The sequence below is a fragment of the Hippocampus zosterae genome, unplaced genomic scaffold (assembly GCF_025434085.1).
Source record: "Hippocampus zosterae strain Florida unplaced genomic scaffold, ASM2543408v3 HiC_scaffold_204, whole genome shotgun sequence".
NCBI classification, from domain to species: Eukaryota; Metazoa; Chordata; class Actinopteri; order Syngnathiformes; family Syngnathidae; genus Hippocampus; species Hippocampus zosterae.
The window spans coordinates 7,675-15,150 of NW_026262811.1; the positions used below are offsets into that span (position 1 = coordinate 7,675).

General features: G+C 48.1%; 1 non-coding gene across 1 annotated transcript; it reads left to right on the top strand.

Annotated features, from left to right (window-relative positions):
• The first annotated feature begins 2,091 nt into the window (after positions 1-2,091).
• On the top strand, positions 2,092-2,165 carry trnam-cau (transfer RNA methionine (anticodon CAU)). The gene has a single exon. It is a non-coding gene; the product is annotated as a tRNA-Met (tRNA).
• The last annotated feature ends 5,311 nt before the right edge of the window (positions 2,166-7,476 follow it).

A 7,476-nucleotide genomic window follows, 5' to 3' on the forward strand; every position in this document is an offset into this window, starting at 1 on the left:
TTCCGCGCAAGACTGAAGAATTCGTTTGAGGAGATGCTGAACTCGAAGGATCAGATTCGGTTTCTGTCGTTTGTCAAGAAAAGGGGGGTGCCGAATTGTCTGTTTCATAGGTTGCTGGAGGCGAAGAATTTTAGGTTTTTGACGATTTTGATTGAGATTCAGGAAGGACTGGAGGATCAGGATCAGGATGGCAGGACGCCTTTGGTACTGTCCGCTAGTAAAGGGCTCGTCGAGTTGGTCAGACTTCTTCTTTTCAAAAAAGTCAGCATATAGCATTAAGACCTATCCGGGAAATCAGCTTTAGACTACGCCGTTTAGAACGACAACGCCATGATGGTCCAACTCCTCCTCCGGAAAACCAAAGACTTCTCGAGAATACCAATCACCCTCTTAAAATACAAGCCAAGCCCAGCCATTAAAAAATTGCTATAAAAATACTGCTAAAAACAACAAAACAATATTAAAAACATTCAAACCTGCGACAAATAAAATTTCATGAATAATACCAACAGCCCGACTCGAAAACTGATCACTGACTTGAAGGCCAAGCCGAGTAACCAGAAAGGTTTGAGTGCCAATACAGGAGGCATACATGCTGGCATGCTGGCCTCGACTGGAAAGCTAGATCCGATCTGTAAACGGCTGGAAGACCTTTTCGAAACCCCTGAGAATAATTTCTTCGGAAGGACGCAACTTTCAGGGCTACAAATTTTGAAGCCGCTTGGCAAAGGCAGCTTCGGGGAGGTGTTCCTCGCAGAGCTGAAAGGCTAGCTTATCGCCCTTAAATGCCTGGACAAGCGATACATCCGAAAAAAGGAGATGACATGCTACGCCCATTCCTAGAGAAAGGTCATGAAGACCATCCGGCATCCGTTCATCATGCCTCTCCGGTTCGCCGCCCAAACACAGTCAAAATACCTGCTGGCCATGGACTACATGCCAGGCGGAGATCTCTCCTCCAAGACTGGCAAATGCTCAATAAAGTACATCAGACTCTGGGCGGCCCAAATAATCCTCGGCATTTAGGCGCTCCACGAAAACTCCATTATTTACAGAGACCTCAAACCCGAAAACGTGCTGCTGGATGGCTCGGGGTCTATCAAGCTTTCTGATTTCGGGCTGAGCAAGATAGGAGTCGAGGGTGTCACAGGGGCGACTTACTCGTTCTGCGGGACGTACGCCTACGTAGCTCCCGAAATGATCGAGTGCAAAGGCCATGGTCAGGCGATCGACTGGTACCTCCTCGGCGTTCTGCTCTACGAGCTAACACTCGGCAAAGTGCCTTTCAACCACATCGACAGATAAAAGCTATTCCAGATGATCCTCCACGGATAGCTGAAGTTCCCGAGCCATATGCATAAAGACCTGGAGGAGTTGATCAGAGGGCTGATGGAAAGGAATCCGGCCAAGCGGCTGGGCAGCAAAGGCACGCAGGAGATCAAAAGCATGCCTTTTTTCGCAGACACCGATTTCAACGCCATCCTGGCGTAACCCCCAAAACCCATCCCTCGCAGAGAATCAGGCAAGGCCAAACTGGACCTGACCTCGCTCGTTCTCGACTTCAACAAGGAAAGGGACCCCGAGTGGTCCTTCTACCAGCCCTGAATTCAAGATGGCAGTTATAAATCATTAAGTTTCATAGTAGCTGGAGATAGGCCAGGTCGTGCTGTATGGTTCTTTGGGAAAGACTGCTCTAGGCCCGCTGGTACTCGAATTTGAATCTTCTGGAGGGGTTGTGAGGCCGGGGTTGCAACTCGGCGATGTACTTTTTTGCCTTGGGAGGGTTTTTTTGTGGAAGCTGTTGTGGGGCGAGCTTGAGGGAATGGTCCAGTGACTGGGTACTGTCATCAGAGTCAACAAATTCCTTCCCACAGCCCAATTCCTAACCCCCCAACCCCACACCAAGAATCATTTCTAAATTATCAGTCGTTGCTTTGAAATCACTATTGAACAACCCCTCGCGCCCTCCTGTCATAAAAACTGGTCGTAGTTGTAGCTCCATAAGATTTTATTTTTGTGGGGTGGGTTATTTATTAAGACTATCTGGTTGTGATTGTGGTGGTTGGATGGGGTTGGGGGGGTGGGGGCAGCACCTGTGTAGCTCAGCTGGTTAGAGCGTGAGTCTCATAATCTCAAGGTCGAGGGTTCAATCCCCTCCGCGGGTACTTTTTTGTGCTGTCTATAGCTTTCTTCAATTGTTATTTTATAGCGTTGCAGTAAATATTTCGTTAATAGTTTATTATCGTTTAACTGTAATGAACCAGTATACGTCCCAACGTGTAATTCCTAGAAGCGAGTTCAAACTCCAGAAGTAGGCCCCTCCACGTCGATTTCCTGGGCGCAGCAAAAAAACATATGAACAATCACACAAATTCGCAGGTCAAGCCTATCTCCCACAACAAAACCTGACAAAATGTCCCACAGCCCGGCGCTTCCCTAAGCCCCCATTCAAGCTACCGCATCATCTTGAAACCATCGAATAATGATATTTTATATGGGCTAGTGTTAATGCTACCTCGATCCTGGCGAGAGGGTCTACCGGCCAGGCAAGCATTTCAAGGGCTGCGAGGGGTGCGGGATCAGGGTTGGTGGGATGTACTATTGCCCGCAGTGCTGGCAGCTTTGGTGTGGGGATTGTGCGGAGCAGCCTCTTAAAAAGCTCAGATCTCATTTTAGGGAGAAACATCGGGTGTTCTACTTGCCGGCTGCGCTATCACCATCCTCTCATGAGGCTATATTTTCCCTACCACCTGACAAGGATCTACATCTCCCTGCTTTCCCATGCCAAAAATGCCAAGGTCCCAACGGTCTCCGCTATATCTGCTTGCAGCCTTGCTCCCCAGCCTATCTCTGTCACAACTGTATGGGCTGCGGACATCCTCGCCTGGCGATTATCTAATAACCTCTTAAAGCTGAACAAACTGACAAAAAACATTATGGTAGCGGCCGTTTTGGTGGTATTTGGCCTTACAGATATATACGGGACAGGTGAGGGCGTGGCCATTAAGATCATGAAAAAGGTGGAGGACAAGGACGGCCAAACCCGCATAAACGATAGTTTTTTAAGATAGCGACAAGCGTACCTGTCAATCCGGCATCCAAACTTCCTCCAATTTTACAATTACACAACCGATCCAAAATCTCTTCTTATCCAATAATTCGCAGGCACCAACCTCACCAAAGCCAGGGGGCTTCGGCTCTCCTAAAAAACGTACATTATAAGGAAACTGGCCTTAGCACTTTAATATCTTCATGGAAAGGGGGTTGGCCATTTCGATGTCAAACCGGAAAATGTTATGTATGATGGCCGGGAGGTCAAACTGATCGATTTAGGTCTTGTGCAGGCTTTTGGATAGGCCCCTGAAATCCTGGATCAAAGGTTTTATTCACCCTTCGCGAAAGATAATACTGGCCCCAAAGCTGATATTTTCGCGTTTGGATTGCTGGCCAATTTTTTGTTCAGCTAGCAGGGTCACCAGTTTATAGAAGGAAAGGTAGTTTTCGACAAAAAGAGTGAATATTTCAGTGAGCTGATCGATCAATGCATCAGCCCTGATTTATAAAGCAGACCGTCGGCCACCCAGATTCTAGACATTTTCACACCATTCAAATAAATCAGCCCGTTCCTCACCACCCAACAATTCCAATAAACCTACAGCAAGACAGTCCAGCAGCATAGAGCATATGAACATGACTGTATATGAATATTCTTTAGTTATGTGAAATGAGGACCCGCTCCGAATAGGGCAAGCCACTCACAACCAGTTAGACTGGCTAAAACTTGGATAGCTTCTAAATCAAGTGGAGGTTGATTACTTCTTGATCCTCGTCCCTCTTATCTTTGTATCTCATTGCCCGCAATTAAGGGGCCATATCAAAGGCCATATCAAAATGCTTTTCTTATGTATCGGTGTGGCTATCGCCTCCCGCATCATCCTGAAAGCAATGACTGAAATGCCGGAATGGTATGAGCACCTTGAAGTGCCGGTCTAGGAGGTGATCTGCAAGAACTGTGAAATCGGGCTGTTTTACCATAATGGCACAAAGGAGTATCCGATCAGGTTGGGAAGGGAGAGTTCGCCGGGGTTGATCAATGAGCATTTGAGGAGGCTGCTGGATGCTAGGGTTTATGAGGTTACGAGTTAGGAAGAGTTGGATGAGCATCTTGCGGAGACGAGACAGGTTGTCATATGGGCCACTGCGGAGCCCGATAACCTGAGTGCTTTCCATGACCTCTCAAAAAAGCATGCTTTCCAAAGACTGCTCACAACCACCACCCCAGCCCTCCTCCAATCCCTCTCCCTAACCACCCCCAACCTCACCATCCTCTACCTCCACAACTCCACCCGCCACCAAATCGACTACCCCCTCTAAGACTTCAGCTATGACAGTATTGACACTTTCATTCGGTTCTACGAGTACAGCTTTATTGAGAGGATTAGCGGGCCGAGGCATTTTGGGATGTATGAGGATATGGGTGAGAAGCATGAGGTGGTGGTTGTGGCATATGGGGATGATCTGGCAGGGCATCTGGCGATGAGGGAGGTTGGGGGATGGGAGTTTGGGGATACGTTTGTGGTGCCGTATGCGGATCAATCGCGAGGCATGACCGGTATCAAATTCGTCCTTTCGCTAAACTTGACCTAACTGCCAGCCGTCCACTACCTGTAATACCAACCCCGTGAGTACCAATTCATCACCAAAAAATACAGGATGACAGCGCATGATATCACTTCCTAAACCCTTTCATCATTCCTAAAAAACCCTGAAAAAGCAGGCGAAAAAATAATTTTCTAATAACAAAGGCCTAAACACAGCAAATACGCACGCTCTCTAACCCGCAACACCCTCATCCCTGCGGTATAAAAAACCCAAGAAGAAGGCAAAACTTTAATTATTCTTTTTTACGGAAGTAAATAAACCAGCCACTACGGTGAAAAAACCAGCAAGGAAGATTTCAAAAGGGTAGCAGCCCTTCTTCACAGCGAGTCCTTAACCTTCGCTCTCTACGACTACGATAGCAACGAGCTGAACATAAGAGTGACCTCTTTACCGGTCATCAAAGTGATCCGGCCATCCACCCCTTCGCAACAATACACAGGCAGGATGCAATTCCACGAGATACTGCAGTTCCTGCAGTAGACGCTCGAGATGGCCAATGAACTTTGATATCAATAATAGTAACTCATGAGCAATCGAGAGGATGGTCAGCGATCAGTTTCTGGTTGATCCTCCGCAGGATGGTGCGTGCCCTTGCCCTGGCATGCTATGAGCTGTCGCAATTCGAATTCTAAGGCTAGTCAGGCGCCTTCATCTTATCGACGCAGGACACGCAATTCCCCATTCTATTATAATTTTTACCTTAGTGGAAGCTTGTTAATAATGAGTGATTTTTTGGAGGAATTTTATGGCAAGAGGAAGCTCCTCAAGAAGGAGGAATACGATCCCAGAGATAATTTGGGGCCCAGGCTTGGAGCGGACTGGCGGCCTGGTGACACCGTTCTTTCTGTAACAGCAAGGCGAATCATGACCCCTCTCAAAGCCCTGCTCAACCCAACCAACTACACCCACCAAAAGCTCTCACAAAACCTTTCAGGCATCCTGGCCCAAGAAGACATCCTGATCAGCATGGCGATCATCCTGACCATGCCAGTGGCCATCGTCATGCCCTACCTGATCCCCAGGCTGAGACGAGCCCGCAGGTAATACTTCTTCCATCAGTACTTGAAATATCACTTCTTTGAGAAGGAGCTTGGCGTGCCTGGCAAGAAGATTCCTTTGAGGGAGTTGAAGAGGATGATGGAGGAGGCGGAGGCGAAATGGCATGTGTGAGGCATGTGTGAGGCATGTGTGAGGATGGGATGTGTATGAGCGGGATATTTGAATGGACGTTATAAAGGCGCAGGAGTTGTTGCTGCCGTTCTTTCCGGACCTGCCGCTGATCGGCAGTCCTGCAGCCACCTCCCTGCTTGAAAAGCAGTCCCTTTTCTACGCCAACAAGTTACTCTCGATCATCCATCGCATCAACTCGTCGATGCCTTTCTAAGCAGACCCCTGCGCCAGCCAGCTCAAGTAACTCTGCACCTTGATCACCCGCGACAAGACGGCCAACTTCGGACAGGCTCGCGACCGCGTCAAGCGACTGCTCTCTCAATAGAAAGAAAGCAGGTATGCGGCTTACTCCATGGCCAACTAAAACTACCTGCTGCGCAAGTTCGTCTAGGTCCGTGCCGCGGAGGGGCTGGAGCCCAGGCTGCAGACCATCCTGGCGGGGCTATACACCCTCTACGACGACATGCTCGTGGTTCATAACTATACCACGAAAAACACCAAACTTTTCAGAAATCATCAGGTTTACAGCCGCACTGTACATGCTCTGTTTGACAGGTTTAAGCAGCTGATCGAAGACGCAGCCGGAGGGGATACCACAAAAGGAGAATGCGCGGGCTGCAAGGACAGCGAGAAATAGATCGGCAGGCTGAAATAAACACTTGCACAGTTCTAATCATAAAACCAAAGGCTAACCGTCTAGAACTAGAATTTAAGGTAGAGCCTGGTTGAAGCCAAAGAGCAATACGAACAATAGTTTCAAACGTTAGCCGACACAATAGCCGAGCTGTAGCAACGCAAGCCCAGATAGACCATCGACCCCTCCACCGCCCAGCAACTGCAATCCGCCCTGACCCGCATCGCCCACCTCTAACAGCACCTCGCCGAGGCCACCACCCAACTCACCACCTCACGTCAGGACACCTCCTGCCTCAAGGAGATGACCACGCTGCTCCACGAAATGACTGAAATCAAGGACCACTAGATCGCCGTCCTTCAGGCCCGCAATGAAGAGCTGCTGGAACTCAGCTCATTGCAGACGAGTCTGATTGAGATGCTTGAGTGACTTGGATCAGCGTATGTCATGATAGATTTGTCGGTCGCGGTGTTGGAGGTAGCGGGTACAGAGGGGCGGGGTTGCGATGATAAAGAATGAGAGGATTATTGCTGTTACTATTAATGAATTTTTTAAGTTTTTTGTTTGGGATTATAGAGCTTAGAGTTTTTCGAAGACAAGGGCTTTTAAAGCCTCACTGTTATTAAAAGATGTTCGATATTTAATTTCCATAAGTGAGCTTTAAAATATGAGGTCTTACTTGTTTTTGTTGATCTTTTTGTTATTAGAGTCGATTGAAAATTACAGAACCTATATAAAATTCTGCATTTTTGCTATAGTTTCTTACAGACCTTTGACTCTTTATTAAACTTTGTCAGTCACCCTCCGACACAGATTCAGAACCAAATACGGAGGCATATTATTATGCGCCTGCCCTTAGCCACTCGACTAAGTGTTCTTCGACGTCACTCCATGACCAATGTCCCCCCAGCTCGAATGCGGCTAGAACGCCGTTCTCGGCCATTTCCCATGTCGACCTGACATCCGCAGCTCATGGATATGTGGCGGCATCTCCGTATAAGTAAGGTTGT